The sequence below is a fragment of the Anabrus simplex genome, chromosome 2, assembly GCF_040414725.1.
Source record: "Anabrus simplex isolate iqAnaSimp1 chromosome 2, ASM4041472v1, whole genome shotgun sequence".
NCBI lineage: Eukaryota > Metazoa > Arthropoda > Insecta > Orthoptera > Tettigoniidae > Anabrus > Anabrus simplex.
In genome coordinates this window covers 571,426,444-571,446,796 of record NC_090266.1, presented here as the reverse complement: position 1 = coordinate 571,446,796, position 20,353 = coordinate 571,426,444, and the positions used below count along the sequence as shown (strand labels likewise).

The 20,353-nt window shown below is 40.4% G+C and overlaps 1 protein-coding gene across 1 annotated transcript in view; it reads left to right on the top strand.

The window, feature by feature from the left end:
- Positions 1-20,353, top strand: part of LOC137498472 (relaxin receptor 1-like) — a 342,152-nt gene that overhangs the window by 268,108 nt on the left and 53,691 nt on the right. The window lies entirely within an intron of this gene.

Below are 20,353 nucleotides of genomic sequence, written 5' to 3'. Positions count from 1 at the left end.
AAGAGATTTCTATATTTTCTTTTATCTCTACTAATGGCGTCACAGCCTTCTTAAGGTTTCTAGTAGAATTTTTGGTGTTTGACCTGTCGCACTCACAAATTTTACAAATAATCTATCCTTTCACAGTCGGTATTCTGTCAGATGAGGTTGTTAGGGCTATATCGGAAAGGAGTTCCATTGAAATCTTCCATGCTCACTTGTTGGCTAGCATTATCCCTGCGAGAGCCCTGTCATCTCTAGTTCAAAAATATTTCCTCGGAGTCGAAAGGCTAGATGAAGATCTAGCTGACTTTATACAGGGTATTAAGTTTTACACTAGAGGTTTTGCTTTGCACTATTCTGAAGATCAAATTGTACAAACTATCATTGAAGGAATTTCGTCCTCGTATAGATCATATTTGTGTTTTGCTTCCCATCCGCAAAAGTTTAGGGAACTTGAGGCCATGTTTGTGTCGGTGGAAGGAGTAAAATATCCAAATATCCCGATACTCTGCGAGTTGCTCGGGATTCACCACCTTCTTCTAATAGTTCTTGGCCACCCCCTCGCCGATTTTTCACACCCCGTAAATGCTATGCGTGTGGATCTGCGAACCAATTAAGAAATAAGTGTCCTCTATTGAAAACAAGTTGATCTAAGAATGAACTTTCGTCTCCTTCAGGCTGTTTCAAATGTGGCTCGTTCACACATCTGGCTAAGAATCGTAAATTGCAGAATGGTTTTTCTTCTTGTTCTACCTCTACCGTAATAACAACAGCAGTAGAAGTTGACTAAAGTGCCTGGCTGAGTCCTCTCCCCTGTCTGTTTGTCCAGGCTCAGCCCAGTTTAATCCTGATGGTACTATTTCACATACTGATGAAGGAAGACGGTCTGAATCCTTCTTTGAAGGTCCAAAAGAATGTTTGACTGTGGCCTCTGGTACCCCTAGATTTGTTCTAATCCTTAAAATTGAAATAAACAATGAACCTTTTACTGCGCTCTGAAGCATGGTATTCTAAGTTCTTTTGTAAATTTCCTCAATATGTTTCTTCTTCTGAAAAATGCGTTTCGGCCAAGTCTTTCCCGTTATAAATCTTATCCTTCGTAAAGATAGAGGTTACGGATTCGACCGTAAGATATCCTCCTTATAGGCTATATCCGCCTAAAATGAATGCCTTTATGAAATTATAGATAAGATGTTGAGTGATCCTATCATTCGACCCTCCCAATCGGCGTATTCGTCACCTACTTTTTCTGGTGAAAAAACCACAAGGAGGCTTCAGGCCAGTAGTTGATTACAGGGCGTTGAAACGTAAGATTGTTCTACAATCAGTACCCCTTTCCGACTTGCATTCATGTTTTTCTTGGTTTCGTAAGGCTAAGTTCTTCACCGTCTTAGATCTCAAGCAAACCTTAGGAAATTCATCCCCAACTTCGCTAATAGTGTGGCACCACTAAATCGTCTTCGCAAGAAAGGTGTCAAATTTGAATCGGGCCCTTCTCAATAGGCCGCTTTCGAAGATCTCAAATTAGCACTTCGCAACTCCCCGGTTTTGGCTATGCCGGATTTTTCTAGCAAATTTATCGTGCAGAACGACGCGTCATCATCGGGGGTATATGCGGTTCTTCTTCAGGAATATGAACTCGGAAGACGGCACATCACCTATGCATCTGGGACCCTGTCGCATCAATAGGTCAAATACTCTATATACGAGTTAGAGGGACTACCAGTACTCTTTGCCTTAGAAAATTTACGCCTTTACCTTCAGTGTGTTACATTTTAATTAGAAAATGATAATCAGGCCCTGAGCTGGGTAGTAGATAGGCCTCGTCGTACCGGGCGTATCGCCCGCTGGACTATTAGGATTTCTGCTTTTCACTTTTTAGTGCGACACATTCGGAGATCTGAGAATGATGTCGCAGATTGATTAAGCAGGATGCATTCTAGTGATCCTAATACTGTTGACTCGGACGAAAGCTGTCTGCCTTCTCTTCCCACACCTTCTAGTATAAATGCTATTCTGACTGAAGCCTCTATGCTATATCATGACATAGGTAAATACCAACGTGAAGATCCAATGCTGGCTCCCATTACGGAAACGCTTCCTTCTGGGGAACATATCCCTAACGTTTTGAGGCATGGGGTCCTGTGTTGCCCTCAATGCACGATCAAAATATTAAAATTGTTGTTTCCGCAGTTCTAGTACCTATGGTTTTCAAATATTACCATGAGACCCCATTAGGGTCATATGGGCATCTTCAGAACCAGAGAGAAGATAAGGGAATTGTTTATCTGGAAGAGTATGGATTAGCAAGCCCACGTTGTCTACCAAAGTTGGGCTATTCTCATCACACCAAATCCCTCTCACTACGGAGTGGCAGTAAATCGCTTATGTGGGACCTTTCCCGCAATTAAAAGGAAACGGGAATAAATTCATTCTTCTGTGTGTGGATGATTGTACACGATTCCCAAGGCTGCTTCCGATCAGCCTTGCAACTAAACATACTACTACTTCTTGTTTCAGTTCTGTATTTGCATCTTTAGGACAGTGTAAATACGTTGTTTCGGGTAACGCTAGGGCGTTCACTTCTGATTTATTTTGTAAGTCCTGTTTTGATCTCTCTACTTCACATATCACTACGTCAGCATGTTACCCACAGCCATCTCTAGCTGAGCGAGTTAACTGAAATCTTCAATCAGCTCCTATTGCATTCCACCACGAAGATCATTCTCGTCCTTTCATTGGTTATCATTAGCCTTCTACTCGGCTGTTCATGAGTCCCACAAGTTTGCACCAATATCTCTTATGTTTAAGTTTGTCCCAAACACTCCCTTTTCAAATTTGTGGTCAATCAATGACCTATTACAAGAGACAATTGATCCAGGGAATATCAGATATATATGAAGAAAGGCTGGAAATAATCTTAAGGTATCTCATAAGAGAGTAACGAAACCCAACTATTTAAAAGTTGGAGATCAAGTCAAGGTTAAACATGTTCTCGTGGGCAATCTTACCCCCGTATTTCATGAACCTTGTATAATCCTAGATTTTCTTGCTCCTGTCACCCTTTTGGTGAGTAATCCGGAGAGCGAAAGGATTTTTCGTATTCACGTGTCTCAAGTCAAGACTGTGTGAAGACATTTAGCTTCTCATTATATGCCACCAAGTGATTAAGTTGGTGATTAATTATATTTCTTTCCTTTGGATGTTTAGAAGTTTAATTACTTCTATAAGTACAGAAAAGGAGGCCTTCTTCCTCTTTTGGTTATCAAGATTTAGGTATGTAAACGTATTCTGGCTCAAGTGATTAAGTTGTGCCCTCATGGTTAATTCTTGTTTTGTGGCTAAAACTCTTGTTTTTAAAATCTTCCCTTCTATTATATCCAAACCATTCTGCCATTGCAGCCCGTGCCTCCAAGCCTGAGCCTGAAACTCCTTGTGCTCCTCCTCCCAAGTCGCCAAACTTACCTACACCGTCTAAGAAACACTTACTCTTGCCCCAAAATTGAGTGTTACAGTGCCCAAATTTCATCCGTGCCCACGTCATATGAACTTGGGAGAGATGTCAGTGCGGGGTATGGGCCCGTCTCGTGCCGGCCTGGACTCCATATAAACTGGGTCCTTTGGGACTGTCATCATTGGGAGATGCTGGGGGTGGTCTCAATCTCCAACTGTATACTTGAAATGGACCATGCTACTTGGTCTTTGCCTGCCATCACCTTGGTTTCAGTCGTCAATATACCGGGAGGATGGTATCTCAGGGTACCTGGGAGGTCCGCGATACACAACCCTGACATCGGCAACGGCGGCCACTCTTGCCATCATACTTGGGCACTACAGCCTGAACTTGGACTACTTTGACAACACCATGAAAACTACTTTATTTCAACAAAAAAGGAGACTATCAAGATATACTACAACTTACATATGTTTTTCTCAAACTTTATGTATCGCATGATTCAAGATTTCAAAGCTGTTTATCACGTTGTATAACTTTAGGGTTTGAGGTCTGTACCGGGGGTACAACTTCTCCGGCCAGTTAAATTGTGCTCCTTCTAACCGGACATCCATGTAATCTAACTTTAACCGATGCTATGCAAGATACTTTAGTTTTAAACCGTTGGATGAGTCTATCATCAGTTTAATTGCTCCCCCTAGCGGGCCGGACTCTAATTAATTTATTAACAAATATATATTTTCATAGTTGTTAAACCTTAAGTTTTGAAGATTCTTTTGTTCATGTATCAAATTTGTCAACACTTCTGGTGGTTTATTCTTTGATAGTAATCAACATATCAGAAATTTGTAAACAATTTCTCTAGCCAATTACATTTCGGGGCATGTACAGGAATCCAACATATCAGTAAAGAGTTCTGAATTTTCCTCTCAAAATACTATAAGAGCTGGGCGCTTTAGGGCATATTGTCTTTTTCATTGCTCCAGTTAACTGACTGCGGCCTATCCTAACGGAGGCAGGGGCAACGGGTGGCGTTCGGAATGCCCAGTAATGCAAGGTAATGGCAGAATTTTCATTAGTATGTGATAGCTCCTGCAGATAGCTCGAGGGCAAGGTTTCAACTCTTTTATTTCATGTAAATCTATAAATCTGATGGTTTAAATGTAGAATTTGTGGCCAGTCTGAGGACCTTGTTCTATTCCCTACCGAGAATCATGTAATGCAAAGGAACAATGAGTGATTACCCTCTGTTGATTCTAATTCAACGGTATGGGGTCACTAAGTTTCTAAATCTCTAAAATTATTAACAGTTATTTGGTATTTAATGTTCCTCATTTAGTCACCCCGCTGTTGAATAGATTTAGCCTCTGTGTCTTTGGGCCATAAGTTCACTTATGATTTTAAGTATTTCTAGATGGAGTGCAAGCGTTTCGCCTCCTAGCCTTTTTTTATAGCCAGACGTGTTCAAACACTTTTTTACATTAAGACCATTTAGTATGGGAACTCATTGCCCCTGTTTATTGGGTAAATGTATCTGAAAAAGTGTGTTGTAAACTGTTGAACGATAATTGAGCCCATGTCAGGGCAACGATGTGTAAATACATATATTAAGGACAACCGATACTCTGTAAGGGTGCCATAAAAATCTGAAACCTCTGCGAGGCTGGGCTATGATATAGTTTGAGCGCAAACTCTCCGGTTGTGTGAAGGATAAGAGTAAATCGTGCTCCCTCATATCTTGTAGCTGTCAAAGAGCGATCCAGCTCATTTCTGTTTAATTTAGCATTTGTAATTCTCTCAAGTTTTGTACCTGATTTTTGGAATATAAGTCATTGTTGGAGCTGACGAGCTCATTATAAGATTGTTATTGTTCTTTCAGATTTTTTATTTATCAATATTAAATTGGAAAATGTTATGAAATAAAATTTCAAAATTTGTTGCGTTAAATTATGCTGTAGTTAATTCGTAGTACGTTGTTACAGATGTTGATACCCACAAGGAACTTGAAACATTTGTCCCGAATGTGTAAATTTATTATACCAGTATAAATGGTCCGTTGTTGGACATTATGCATTTTCCAGCTAACTCATTATTGGTTGCCAGCATTTTGCCCCCGTCTCCTAAGTTGGGCTCGTCTAGTTGGTACCTAGCACACCCACCAAGACGCATTGCTCGTACATACCGTGGACGCCACTGCGTAGGCTACTTGCAGCCACCGGCAGTGTCAGTATACTTTGAGAGATTTTGTCTCTACCAAAAATTGATGCCTGCTTGGCCATCAGATTATACAGATATTGATTCCCATAGGGAACCTGAAATATTTGTCCCGAATGAGTAAAATTTTAATACCAATATAATGGTCCGTTATTGGATATTATAAATTTTCAAGCTAAGTCATTCTTGGATGCCAGCGTTCCGCCCCCGTGTGCCAAGTTGGGCTCATCAGTTGGTACCTAGCACACCCACCAAGACGCGTGGCTAGTGCATACCGTGGAGGCCACTGCGTAGGCTACTTGGAGACACCGGCAGTGCCAATGCACTATGAGAAACTTTGTCTGTACCAAAAATTGATGCCTGCTTGACTGTCAGATGATACATATGTTGATTCCCATAGGGAACCTGAATTACTTTTCCTGAATGAGTAAATTTATACCGGTAATTCCATCATAAATGGTCCGTTATTGGACATTATAAATTTTCCAGCTGATGGCCAAGCAGGCATCAATTATTGGTAGAGACAAAGTCTCTCATAGTGCATTGGCACTGCCGGTGGCTACAAGTAGCCTACGCAGTGGCCTCTACGGTAATTTTGTAATGTCTTACTTTCATTTTCCTTTGGTTGGTGAAACATGAAGGATATAGACTAAGTTACACAGACCATTTCGTTTGTCGAATACGAGTGAGAAAGATAGCAACATTTTATTTTGTCTGTCGATAAATATCGTGTGTTTATTTAAATAATTTCAGTGTTTACTAACTTCACATAAACTGGAGGTTAATAGAATAATTAATTCATGTGTTAACTAAAATATATCTTGAGCTGTTATTGGTTCCTTGTGAACATGTTCATTGCAGTAATTCCTTAATCAATATTTTGTTCCTTCCGTAAACATTTTGCTATTAATTCGTATTTGAGCATTTATTAATTACAAAATTAAAGATGCCCTGTGATGACAGAAGATGGTGTCATTTTACTTCTATTTCTTCAGTTGTTATAATTTAACTTTGTAAGTACCATGCTTAATATTTAACGACTGATAACAGGTAAACAGTAATTGGAGGTTAGTTTGATTTGGTTAATTGTCCATTCGGTGCGTCTATTCCTTATGTTAGTATCTCAATTTGTGGAGAACCTTAATTCAATGAAAGTTCACACTTCAATTTTGATAACCATATTTTCCACTGTTCAACTGGATTAAACGACAGCTTTAGTTGGAACCAACTTTGTGACTTTCAGGTGTTTCGTACTTTTGGTAATGGTTTTGACTCTCACGCACTTCAATTTCAACGAAAAGTAAGGTGATAAATAAGCGGTGTATTTTCAGCTATTCGTGACAAAATTTAATCCACGTGAATGTTATATTTATCATTCTCATTGCCAGGTTTATTTATAATATTAACTTCATTTAAATACTTTACTTCGAATAAATTTTAGTCAGCGTAATTTCACTTTTCATTTAAAGCAGATATGCCTTCTCCTGAACCCTGTCAACCGGTCGGCGAATAGACGCCCAGAGATTCAAGAGTCAAATGTTACTACCGAAGCAGCCGAGGTAGATGACCGGAAATCGACGAAGGTGACCAAGTGTTCAATATTACATGCTTGAGGAACTACTAAAATTCAGCACAATAAAAAATAATTCGATTCTCATTCAAGTGACGTATTTATACACAGATGAGTAACACCATTACTGAAACCTTCTCGTTGCTATGCTGATTCTACAAATGCTATCAACACTATTCTTAACACTGACTATGGACGTTTCCTAAATTAATCTATGGGGATTTGGAGGAAAACTGTTTAGATCGCCTGCGTATATTTCTGCAGGTCATGCGACTAATATTATTGTGAATGAGTGCATTCTTCCATATAATTCTGCATATGGTCAACACAGAACAGGTTTGTTTGTCATTTTGACATAGAACTGTGATAATTTGTTTTTCATCTCCTAAGAAAAGTTGGTTTCAGTGAGACAAGATGAATTCCAAACTTCACCTTAACACAGCATGACTTAACATCTCCCTGCTCATCAGTAGATAACAATGTGATTGCAAATTGCGGGCAACTACAGAGCAATCACTGCCAAATTAATTCTCTTAACATCTGAAAATTCATGGGAAGTAGAGATTAATTCACGAGATTCCCTCCAGAGTCACCCACATAATTAAAGAAATATACTGTTGCTACACTTCGCATTGAGGGAATAAGCAGTATGCGAAACTAAATTTGATGACAACTGTCGGAATATATTTCAAGTAATATTATATAATTGAAATATCACTTGCGTTTCAGAATGCCTCTAAGCCAAACTGTGTCAGAAGTACGTTTGTACATTGTGATAGAATCACTGGCCATACTAAAGAGTCATCTTTAGAAGTATGGGGTGTTCATAAATTTGCGCAACTTTTGGAAGAATGTTTCATTTTTTGTTGCAGGTGATTACTTTTCTTAATTAAGGAACAATTGATTACTGTTTACAGCAGAGCAAATGCATTGTAACTCGGTACATTATATGTGGTAGGTATGTCGAGACTCAGAATGCCTTCAGAGAAAAGTATGGTAAGGGGGCACCAAACAAGTCAAATCAAGCGGCTGTACAACAAATTCCTGGAGAGGAGAGTGTGACAGATGCAACCAGAACTGGTCGACAGGAAGTGTTAACACCAGAAACGTTGATCGACATGCAAGCTGCATAATTTTTTATTCCGATGATGTCTGTGCTATAACTATCCAGCCAGTCTGGTCTGTCCGTTTGTAGTGCCCACACGGCGTTGCAGACGTGTTTATAGATGCATCCGTACACAATTCGTGCTGATGACGAGTACTAACCTGAATACTGTGGAAAACGTGCAACTTTCTACCAGTGGTTCGTGTCATATGTAACGCCGGATGAGAAAGCTATTTGCTTTATTTCGCACCGACACAGATAGGTCTTAATTGTGACGATGGGACAGGAAAGGACTACGTGTGGGAAGGAAGTGGCCGTGGCCTTAATTAAGGTACAGCCTCAGCATTTGCCTGGTGTGAAATTGGAAAACTACGGGAAACTATCTTCATGGCTGCCGAGAGTGTGGTTCGAATCCACTATCTCCCGGATGCCAGATGAGAAAGAACTGAGTGATTGGTTTTGGTCTGTCGATGTATGGTTCCACATTGATAGATACGTGAATGCACAGAATTCACGCCTTTGGTCTACGGAAAATTCATGTGAGCTGCTGAAGTCGCCTGTACACACAAAAAATTGGGTGTTTTGTATGGAATGCCACGGATACGAATCTTTATCACATTTATTCATGTTACAGTGAACAGTGAGCGACACATACTGTACCCGACTACCTATCCTAAAGTGCACTATGCTGAGCTCGTCGGTTCAGGGTGTAGAGCGTCTGGATTTGCCTCCAAAACTAGCTACCAATTTTTAATATCAATCTCAATGGACTAGGATCTGAGAGTAAAAATGTGCATGATAACTATTCGTTGTAGTGAGGTAAAAACATATTTATTGAACTAAGACATGGAAATACGGGAACTAAATCCCCGGATATAAACACTTTTACAAAATGTATCTCAGAAGTGACCATGGGGTCGCGAGCCCGTATGAAATTAAACATTACTCTATGGGACGCGAATGTCACTATAACGTGGAAACTCTGAAACACATAAATCTAATGAATTTTTGGTCAAGAGCCCTGTGATACGGAATCTATCTTTTTGAGAGACTAGCATCATTTTCGCATCCATAGTAAAAGAAAATTCAATTAAATGCAGAGTACACGAATACATATAAAAATCAACTCTTGGATGCTACAACCCCCAAAATAACACTGATCCTACGTCGATGGTCGCGGCCTGGACTGCACGGATAGGTCAGAACCCACAACCTTAAAATAGCGCACGATGCTTGCATCCTTTAGCGACCGAGCCGACCACAACAAACATAATGACGAGACACAAAATAAAGCAACAGGCAATGAAAATCACCACACACAATGAAAAACACGCACCTGAAAACAACACATATATGAAAATACAATCATCTTGATGTAGCGCGGACGAGGCTCTAGCCCCTGTGCATTCAAGTCGCCGCGATGGTTGGCGGCTCCGTCCTATCTGCGCAGAACGACTGGATAGGCATCAGCATTCCACATAACACTCCAGCAGGCTGGATAAAATTCTTAGTTACAAAAGAAGTCTGTTTGGTTCACTACCCGCAGCCTCTATTCTTAAACGGATAGGAGAATTATCTCTTTCTCATTTCAGGCCTTACTACCAGCTATCAGCTGGGCGTCCAATTCCCTTTCCTAGCTCCCCAAATCAAAACTTGGTCAAGCTTTCATTCTATGAATACGCTAGCCCAGTCGGGTCGACAGCACAATCTGCTTTCTATGCGGTCGTTAATCTGTACTCTGCAGATACGTCTGCTATTTAAACACTCAGACGTTAATATTCCCATTAATAGGCCGTTCGTCATAACACTCAATAAGGATATCCACTTCCTTTTTCAATTCAAAGCATTCATCCTCTAATTCCACGTTCGATCCAAGAGCAGACCCGTGAACCAACCAGCTGTTTGCTTTCCTTAAAGACTCTTACTACCAATTGTCCGACTCGTTGGCTGAATTGTGAGCGTACTGACCTTCGGTTCAGAGGGTCCCGGGTTCGATTCACGGCCAGGTCGGGGATTTTAACCTTAATTGGTTAATTCCAATGGCTCGGGGGCTGGGTGTGTGTGGCGTATTCAGCATTAGAAATCATCCTAGGTAGGGCTCTCATATTCACAGACATACAGGTAGCCTAATAGGCCGTCTACGAGTAAGAGACCCGCACCAGACCTCACCGGAGGCCATACGCCATTATTATTATTACTACCAAATGATGAGAAATATGTCCCGCCAGCCTCTGCTTGATCCAGCAGTAATACCATGCATTACGACAATAACAAATACATGCATAACCTGACTTTATTTTACATTAAAGCCTTCTAAATTCTGTGTCCAAGGTTCAAATCTTCACGAGGGCGCTACCGTCCCCATTAAATCAGATGACTTTATGGTTACGCCCAACTACTTTTAATAACAATAATTTTATTTGGTTTACGTTCCACTAACTACTTTTATGGTTTTCGGGACACCGAGGAGCCGGAATTTAGTCCCTCATGAGTTCTTTTACGTGCCAGTAAACCTACCGAAAAGAGGCTGACGTATTTGAGCACCTTAAAATACCATCGGACTTAGCCAGAATCGAACCTGCCAAGCTGGGGTCAGAAAGCCAGCGCCTTAACCGCCAGATCCACTCAGCCCTGCCATGTACCTTTAAAACAAACAAATAAACGTGGTGATCTAACACTTGTGTTAAAACCTAAATAACTATTTTAACGTAAGGCTTTCTACAAACAATATACCCAGCTCGATAACTGCAGTCGCTTAAGTGCGGCCAGTATCCAGTATTCGGGTGACAGTGGGTTCAAACCCCAATGTCGGCTGCCCTGCAGATGGTTTTCCGCGTTTTCCCATTTTCTCACCAGGCAAATGCTGGGGCTGTACCTTAATTAAGGCCACGGTCACTTCCTTCACACTCCTAGCCCTTTTCTATCCCATCGTCCCCGTAAGACCTGTCTGTGTTGAACAAGTAAGAAACAAACAATATGAACAAAGCTCTACAGACAAGAACATGCATTCCTGTCCCATCCAAATTAAACTAGACTATGAGAAGTCTCGAGTCAAGTGACGTTCACAAATTACTATCTACAAGTTTACAGAATAGAATGCGAAACACTACTCCCTTACATTATAACTGATAGACTTATCACTTTTCCATCTCGTGCGTAAAGTCAGCCCCATGGGAATTCAGCTCGATATCGAGCTGACAGCGACGGCTGGAGATGTCCTGAGTTCCATCCCGCTGCAGTCAACCACCTCGTGATGCTGTCTTCTTGAGGATGATGATATTGTCCACACCAGCTGTGCCCACCAACGTACAGTTTATCGTTCTTCGGCACTCGTTCTACACATTCGCGCAGCGAGATATCGTGATATAAGCCAGGGACTCTGACCGTTCCCGATAAAAAAGATGATTTCGTTTCCCAAATATTATAATGATTTATAAATTAAGACGATCACTTCTGATACCTGCCCTCCTACATTCATTACCTGCGTTACTCGAACACAGTAACTGTCTATTCCATTGACAATTATTATCTGACTGCGACGTAGCCTGACGTGTACACGATGACTCGTAACGTGCAGAAGAACGTGCTGAGGGCTTGGTCCTTCTGATTTTAAAGGCTCTCTCCTTTCAATTACTTCATGGTGTTTCCGGACAAACATTGAGGCTCCCTTTTACAGTGACATAGTTCTCCCAACGGACATTAAAAAAGTCATCATTTCTTTAACAACTGCACAATGATTACAAGTTGTAAGTCCACAATGCCTGATGAATCTAATACCAACTTATCCTCGTTTTAGATTTGCTCCAAACGATCAGAAAACGGAAATGTGAGCTTTTGCGAAAGGGATCCACTACTGCAATCCCCCCCACAACTGACATGCCTCATTTGGCCTCCGGGGAGTCCCAAAACCATTTCGGATATCTCTGTTTCCTTCACCAGTCCACGTTTCTCTGTCTCCGGCGGCTCGCGCAAGCTTTTCCTTCGCGGGCCTGGCGTGCTAAATTGAGACCTCATTCGCCAGCGCTTCTTCGTTCAAGACCGGGCGAATGCCTTTCACACACTATGTACATGCCCTTAACATGGTCCTAGGATCCCTGTCTTATACGGTTCAATACAGGTTGTGTAAATAATTTGTAAACATTACACATGAAGACCTTTTGCAGAACACGGGTTTCAGCAGGAAAATGCTACGGCTAATACAGCCTGCAATATCTTGACTTTCTTGGATCAGTGATTCCATGGACAAGTTATTTTAAAGGGATCGTGGCTCGCGGTCTCCTGATTTATGCACACTTGACGTTTTCTTATGGGGATACTCTAAGGATGCCCGGCTCCATGGCTAAATGGTCAGCGTGCTGGCCTTTGGTCATAGGGGACCCGGGTTCGATTCCCGGCGGGGTCGGGAATTTTAACAAACATTGGATAAATTCGCTGGCACGGGGGCTGGGTGTACGTGTCGTCTTCATCATCATTTTATCCTCATCATGACGCGCAGGTCGCCTACGGGGTTCAAATCGAAAGACCTGCACTTGGCGAGCCGAACATGTCCTCGGGCACTCCCGGCACTAAAAGCCATTCGCCATTTCATTTTCACCCTAAGGATGCAAATACAAAACTCATCCTCACACTATTCCAGAATTGAAGAAAGAAATTGAATGATGTGTTACTGCCACTGTGTGTGTTCAAGAGCATGCAACGTCGTATTAAATTGTGTGAATCGCATAATTGGAACAATTTTCTATCAATAACTTTTGTAGCTTACGCAATTTTACAAAAGTTTCCTTAACTTTTTCAACACAATCTAATATCAACAAAATCATTATATGGCCGGTCTTATTGCATTACTGCGACTTGAGATTGTATTGGATGTTTTAAAAGTATGTGTTCATGGCACGCTTTATCTGTTAGGTAATCTGAAATTGTGGGAAGTACAACTACAGTACGTTGTGTTCAAATATCTCCTAATCTGTCTTCACAATGCGTGATGGAAGGGAATTTGAAATTTGGTAAACTTTTAGAATTACTGCATATAAATGCGATAGTAATAGTTATTTTAAAGCAAGATTATAAGTGGCATCCCTTTAATACGATATTTAACTGTTACGCATATACACAGATTGTAAAATAGCTTTTAACTCAGGTACACTCAGCCAGATAGCAATTGTCCGTCGCAGAAAATTACTCCCTTTGAAACTCCCCTTGTTTGAAATAGGATGAACATATTGTGCAGGTGGTAGGATTCCAAGTATCAACCCTCTGGGCACCAGCTATCCCAGTTTACGAATATCCTCGCGTTTTTGAGAATGTGAAAAGTTAAATATTTCTTCGCCGGCCAATTTTTGTGCGGTTGAGTGTAAATACTAACATTATTTCAGTCACTTTCAGAATGTAATGGTAAATTGTTAATTTCCCTCGTCATTTACCAATCCAGAAATCTCCAGAATAATCGCTTGGTCGATGTTCAGCCGGAGCTCTTCATTGACCTCGTTGCACTGGACTATCTGTAAGTGATTTGTTGGAGATAATATAAGCATGTGTGTAACCGAGAAGTCATTGTATGTTGCACTTAGCATTGATTTTTAAAAGAAATATACAGTATAATTCTAGTTGCATGCCACTTATCATGACTAATTCTAGTTGCATGCTATTTATCATGACTTATGCTTTTTTCCATTACTTAGGGCACGCTCCATCAATATATATGTTGTAAGAACACAGATGTTGATAGAACAAGGATAAATAAGTGCTATCATAATATGTTAGCCAAGTTAAAACATTTTATAACACGAAGGAATTATAAACCTCAACTTTACGTCAGTACACCTTTCTGTTGAATACGTTTGATATCAGTTTTAAACCGTTATTAATGACCTGTGCCTTGTAACAACACCAAACGTTAATCACTGACACGAGGGTACAAGACGAATATTTTCAAATTTTCACTGAGATCAAAATAATAACTGAAATGATGATGATGATTGAAGTTTAATGTGGCTAACACCCAGGTCATCGGTTCGTAATTGGGAATTACCTAATGTATGTATTTAATATAGAACTACGTATATCACTTAATAGTATGGGAGAAGAGTTCAGACTTAATTCACGCACTGTCGTCAACCGTGTATCGAAGATATCTGAACTTCGTCAATAGTTGTTCGTCCTTATCATCAAACAGGAAATTTACGTTTTTGGTAGTCTGACGCCGTAAGGTCAAATGCTTTCATTGCGTCCAGGAAAGTGAGATGGAGCTATTTGTACTTCTCATGTTGTTTCCCAACTAGGATCCGAGCAGCATGGATTGCTCTGTTGTGTTCTAGTTTCTTACAACTAACCCTCAAACTGCTTCGTGGGATCACTTATGATACCGCTGAACCATCTTACTCTTATAACAGGTAACAGTTTGGTATGCTATTGTTGGTAGTCGTTGTACCTTCCCGCCTTTGTGTTGTTAAACAGGCTAGCAAGGTTCTGCTCAGTTTAGTTTGTTTTGTAATAGTTTGATAATCGTTAGTGGTGCCACATTCGACCACACGACGCAGTTTATGTCGTAAATGTTGTCATGCGTGTTAGTTCATTGTAATATTTTTTGCGAGTGAATGAAGGAGTCTGTGATGGCGTCTGTCACAGAAACTCATGTTTCAGTTCTGGACCCTAATTTTTCGGAAAATATTGAAAATGAATTAAATATATTCCTCGACGAGGATGCTGATAATAGTGAGCAAAGTGATCGCGATGATAACGATTCGGATTTTAATTCTATACATGATTCTGCGTCTGAGGAAATGTTTGACTCAAATGCGGAGAGAACACAAAATTCACAAGAAACTCTGCGGTCATTCTATGCTGAACCATCAGCTGTTTATGGCAGAAACAGGTTTAAATTGTGATTTGGTAAAATGTACAGATGAACATTTGTAGTGCTAACTGAAGTTTCGTTCAATACGACTGTATGAGAAACATGAACGAAATTATTAATTTTTTCCAGTTGCTATAAGCTTTGCCACTTCCGTGAAATAGACTTCATTTAATTTATGCTGACCTTCTTTACATAAGCCAACGGCTGTAGACATGTTGAAACGCCGGATCCCGTGAGATCTCCGAAGTTAAACAACATTGGGCGTGGTCAAGATTTGGATGCGTTGCCACGCGCTGTTGGTGGAGGTAAGGGAATGGAGAAGCGGAAAGGAACTGGCCACCCTACAATACGTAAACTCCGGCTCAGGCACACCTCTGCCGAGGTTCGGACCTGCCTTCGGGCAGAATACACCCTTACCTTACATCTTTATATCAAAATTCTTAAATTTCCTATTATGTTTGAATTCGACTTAGTGTTGTAATACCAAGCTCGATAGCTGCAGTCGCTTAAGTGCGGCCAGTATCCAGTATTCGGGGGATAGTGGGTTCGAACCCTACTGAAGCCCTGAAGATGATTTTCCGTGGTTTCCCTTAACTAAGGTCACAGACGCTTCCTTCCCATTCCTAGACCTTCCCTGTCCCATCGTCGCCATAAGGCATATCTGTGTCGGTGCGACGTAAAACAAATAGCTAAAAAGGAAAGTGTTGTAATAGCTGTAAACAATCATTTATAAACACTGCCCTTGTTGAAAAAGGCACGTCTTTATGTGCAAATTATGTAAGTAATACATCATAGTAAAATGACCTAATAATGGTGTAATAAAAAATTTCAAATAACAGAGTTATTCGCCTGTATATACCTGTTTCCATTAATGACCCCACGACGCAGTTTATACACCAGCAATTTCACGACACAGTTTAAAGGATAAGCTACATTCCGAGTGCAGAGTATTTCTGACGATCTCGCCAACCTGTTTGTCCAGAATGCGTCGACGATCTCCTCATGACTAAGAAATCATATCGGTCCGCGGTTAACACACCCGATGTGACTTCACTTGTTTTTTCAATGTAGGTAACGTGATGCTATGTTGCAAGTCCCTTTTTAATCATTTCGTTTAACGACGGAGTTCCAGTGCATTCATATTTTATAATAACGATAGCTTTGACGCAAACGCGTCAGAGCTACCGGTTTCTACCGGCTTCATTATTTCAGATTTGTCTCGACTTTGGCAACTCCGTCTGTTCGATGGGTTGCTTCATGCACAAGTATTTGAGATTAGTAGGTGATGAAATTCCTTAGCCGAGATCTTTTCACAGTAGCCTCCGCAACATTCTATGAATTAATTTCGATTTACAAACAAATTGCCTGTCTTTTCGTCAATGCTCAAAACATTGTGGATAGCTTCAAATTACTGCCGACTTTATTTTAATTAAGCGCCTGCTTCTTCATGCGTGACGATTGTTTAATAATATTGTACGTTCCAAGCAGATTTCTTCATGATCTCCTTCATTTCCCCACAGGCCGTTTTACTGATATTACCACAAGCACAGTTTTTCTTCCAGAAATTCATAATGGAAATTTTCTTTCATGCATACGGCATCCCTGACGTATTCATTGTAGATATTTTGTGATCATTGGTACCGTGGTTTTATTGCTCGAAAAATTAAACATGCAGCTTCATGAGCAGCCTCATTCAACTTTATGCAGCATTCTTCGAATGTGGTAATGAGTGGGACTGTTATTCGTGGTTCTTGAAGGTAGGTAACGTGATGTTATGTTGCAAGTCTCCCTTTAATCACTTGGTTGAACGATAATGTTAATCCACTGGTTTCTCCTGGTTTCATTGTTCCAGAGTTGCCTCAACTTCCTTCCTTCCTTCCTTCCTTCCTTCCTTTCTTCTCGTAGAAGGGTCGTCACATGATTTTCTCTGGTTTTTTCTTGCTGCCTGTCTAATCGGACTCGGACGTAATTGCTTTTTGTTGCCTTTGTGATGCTGAAGTACGTAATTAAATATAAATCATGAGTTTTGAAGCAGATGTTCGTTATAGCTAGATTGAGTGTCCCTTCATCGTTTTTCATGTCTAGGCAACCATGTCCTCCCTAGCCTGTATGGTTTGCCTTCCTACAAGGCATAAAACCTTTGAAATAACTGCGAAATACGTGTTTACCCTCAATAAGCCCTTCGAAGGAGGAGTTCTTGTCTAGCACTACCATAAATTCATACTTGGTCGTTATGGGTAGACTTGATTGCCGGGTGTAGGCACTGAAGAAATGAATATTCCCTCTGTTTTTGACGTTTGTGATCTTCATCAGGTAGTGACAATACCACCCAGTTTACGACACAAAACCCTTGAACTTCACTGACAGTACAATGCAGACGTCGTTTGGAGTTACACTAGCTCCTCTGTATGTCCATTAATGTTCACGTCTGGTGTCTTATGGTTTCTTTCTGCTTCAGTGAGCTAATTATACTGCGCAGGTGAAGATCATTCTCTCTGCAAGTATTTTCGCTTCTTTGCATCGTCCATCCATAGTACGCACGTTCAGTGACTCGAAATGTGATGTGGCGGTGGGACTAATTTCTTGGACCGTCTGTTTCACGAGCTAGGAACTGAAGCATTATATGCAAAATCGGGAACTAGCCTATGTAACACTTTGGAAAAATATACTACAAAATCCCCCGTATTTTCTTTATAAAATGAAATTGTTTTCAGCATAGTCATTATTTTAGTATCATATAATCATCTATAAATGCTATAGATTTCGAGAAATGTTCATATTTTTCTACATACAGCTACTGAAAATCTACACCATTGTACTAAGAAATGCCAACTCGAAGAAAACTCATTTGTAAATGACCAAAATTGTTTCACTCAAAGTATGAACCACAAGCATCTAAAGATATTCAGGCTGATTTGCCTGGAATTCTTTCTTATGTATACCTACAGTACACAAAACACTCAATTTCCATTTTCAGCTTCTTTCTAAAACATTTTCATCATCGCTGATAATGTCCGACTCGTTGCTGAACGGTCAGCGTACTGGCCTTCGGATGAGAGGGTCCCGGGTTCGATTCCCGGCCGGGTCGGGGACTTTAACCTTAATTGGTTAATTCCAATGGCACGGGGGCTGTGTGTATGTGTTGTCTTCATCATCATTTCATCCTCATCAGGACGCGCAGGTCGCCTATGGGAGTCAAATAGAAAGACCTGCACTTGGCGAGCCGAACCCGTCCTGGGATATCCCGGCACTAAAAGCCATACGACATTTCATTTCATCGCTGATAATTATAATTAGTGCCTAGTTCGGTCACATTATTTCTAATATATTATTTAAACTGTTGGAAGTTTAGCTTTTTAAATCCACTTGACAGCTGCCTATAATTATTTTCGTGTATTCCCTACGACATGAAAGTTGCGAGTGTTAATTGAAAGTTCAAATATCTCTATGGATGACTAATGTCAATAAGCCTTCATAAAAAATATGACAAAATAGCTGAAAATAATCTCTAGACCAAGAGACTATATCTTACAGTTATAATAATAGCAATAGTGATAATAATAGCAAAAGGAAATGCGAAGTCTGTACTTCAGAATTTTGTATTTCAAATATTTTATCAACTAGTTTAAATCAAATAGATTTAAATAAAACAAGGTGACTGAATTACAGCTATTTTTGTAATCAAAATGTGTTGTACGTACGACAACAATTACACACACACACACACACACACACACACACACACACACACACACACACACACACACACACACACACACACACACACACACACATAAAAGCGAAATATTACAGTTGCTTCACATGTCCTGATACCTTAAGTGAGCCTTGCCTAACTATTTTCCAGCTCCGTGGCTGACTGGTTATCACATTAACCTTTGGTCCAGTGGGTCCTCTGTTCTATTCACGGATGCGTCGGAGATATTAACCTTAATTGGTTATTTCCTGTGACTAGTGCCGTCCTCAACATTAGATGTTATCCTATGTAGGGCTTCATCCTCACAGACTTGCAAGTCGCCCGTAGAGGTCAACTCGAAAGACCTGCACTAAGCCTATTATTGTTATTATTATTATTATTATTATTATTATTATTATTATTATTATTATTATTATTATCACACCACTGCTTTGGAGATGTATTTCAAACGTTGCCAGTGATATGGCGTTTACTTAACCCCCTAATAAAGTAGTTAAAGATATCAAATCACTCCGTGTAATCAAGGCAGTGACGTGAATACGTTAAATACACTCATGTGCATATAAAACAGGACACCTGGAAGGATTAGTGGTAGGAAGTTCATATTCAGAGGGCATGTTCATTAATATGTTCTGCAGAAACGATTAATATTTCAGTCGCCTAGGTTCAGCATGTGTCCTGCTGCCTAGTAGACACTGGGTCTTCCATGGCCACTGATAACTTGTTCCATGTGCGATGGCATCGACTCGTATCTAGTTAGTGTCTTGGCTGACGCAAACTTTACGGTAGCGCGGATAATTTTACTGATAATTTCTAAATAATATGGTTTAGTGATTTTCACTCAGGTACACTCTTAATTTTGCTTGTGGTTAGGCGATCCTTGACATTGGTATGGGAAAATGGAGATATATAAAGAGCCATAAGACCATAAAACGGTAAATCTGACCTAAGCCTAACTGGCTCTTGCCAGCAATTAATGAAAAAAACAAAGGTCAATACCTCGGTATTTATCGCAAGAGAAAATCCCTCATAAACCAATGACTGTAGAGGTTCTGGTGCCAGGTGTCAGGCCTATTGTATTATGTTAACAGATGTATCCGTTCCAATACCTTGGGTGGAATATAATGTAGTTAAATATTTACAATATCCGTGGATGAACATTCGTGGATGCGAATGCGGGTGCGGATGAAGGAAGTGCGGATGCGGATAGTATTTCGTATATCGGCGCAGGGCTCTAGACCCACCAGCGCCGCGTAGTGAAGGAACATATGAAGCAGCGCAGGTATAGTGTTTGATGTGTGAGAAAGAAAACGGAAGCTCGATTTGATGCAAATAATTATTCTAAGTGCAAAAGACCGTATAAAATCTTGTAAAAATGTGCGTGCCAAGTCGTAGTGTTTTCAGTTGTTAGTTCCCAAAAGAAGCAGCAAAACGAAAAGTATTCAAATATATTCTAT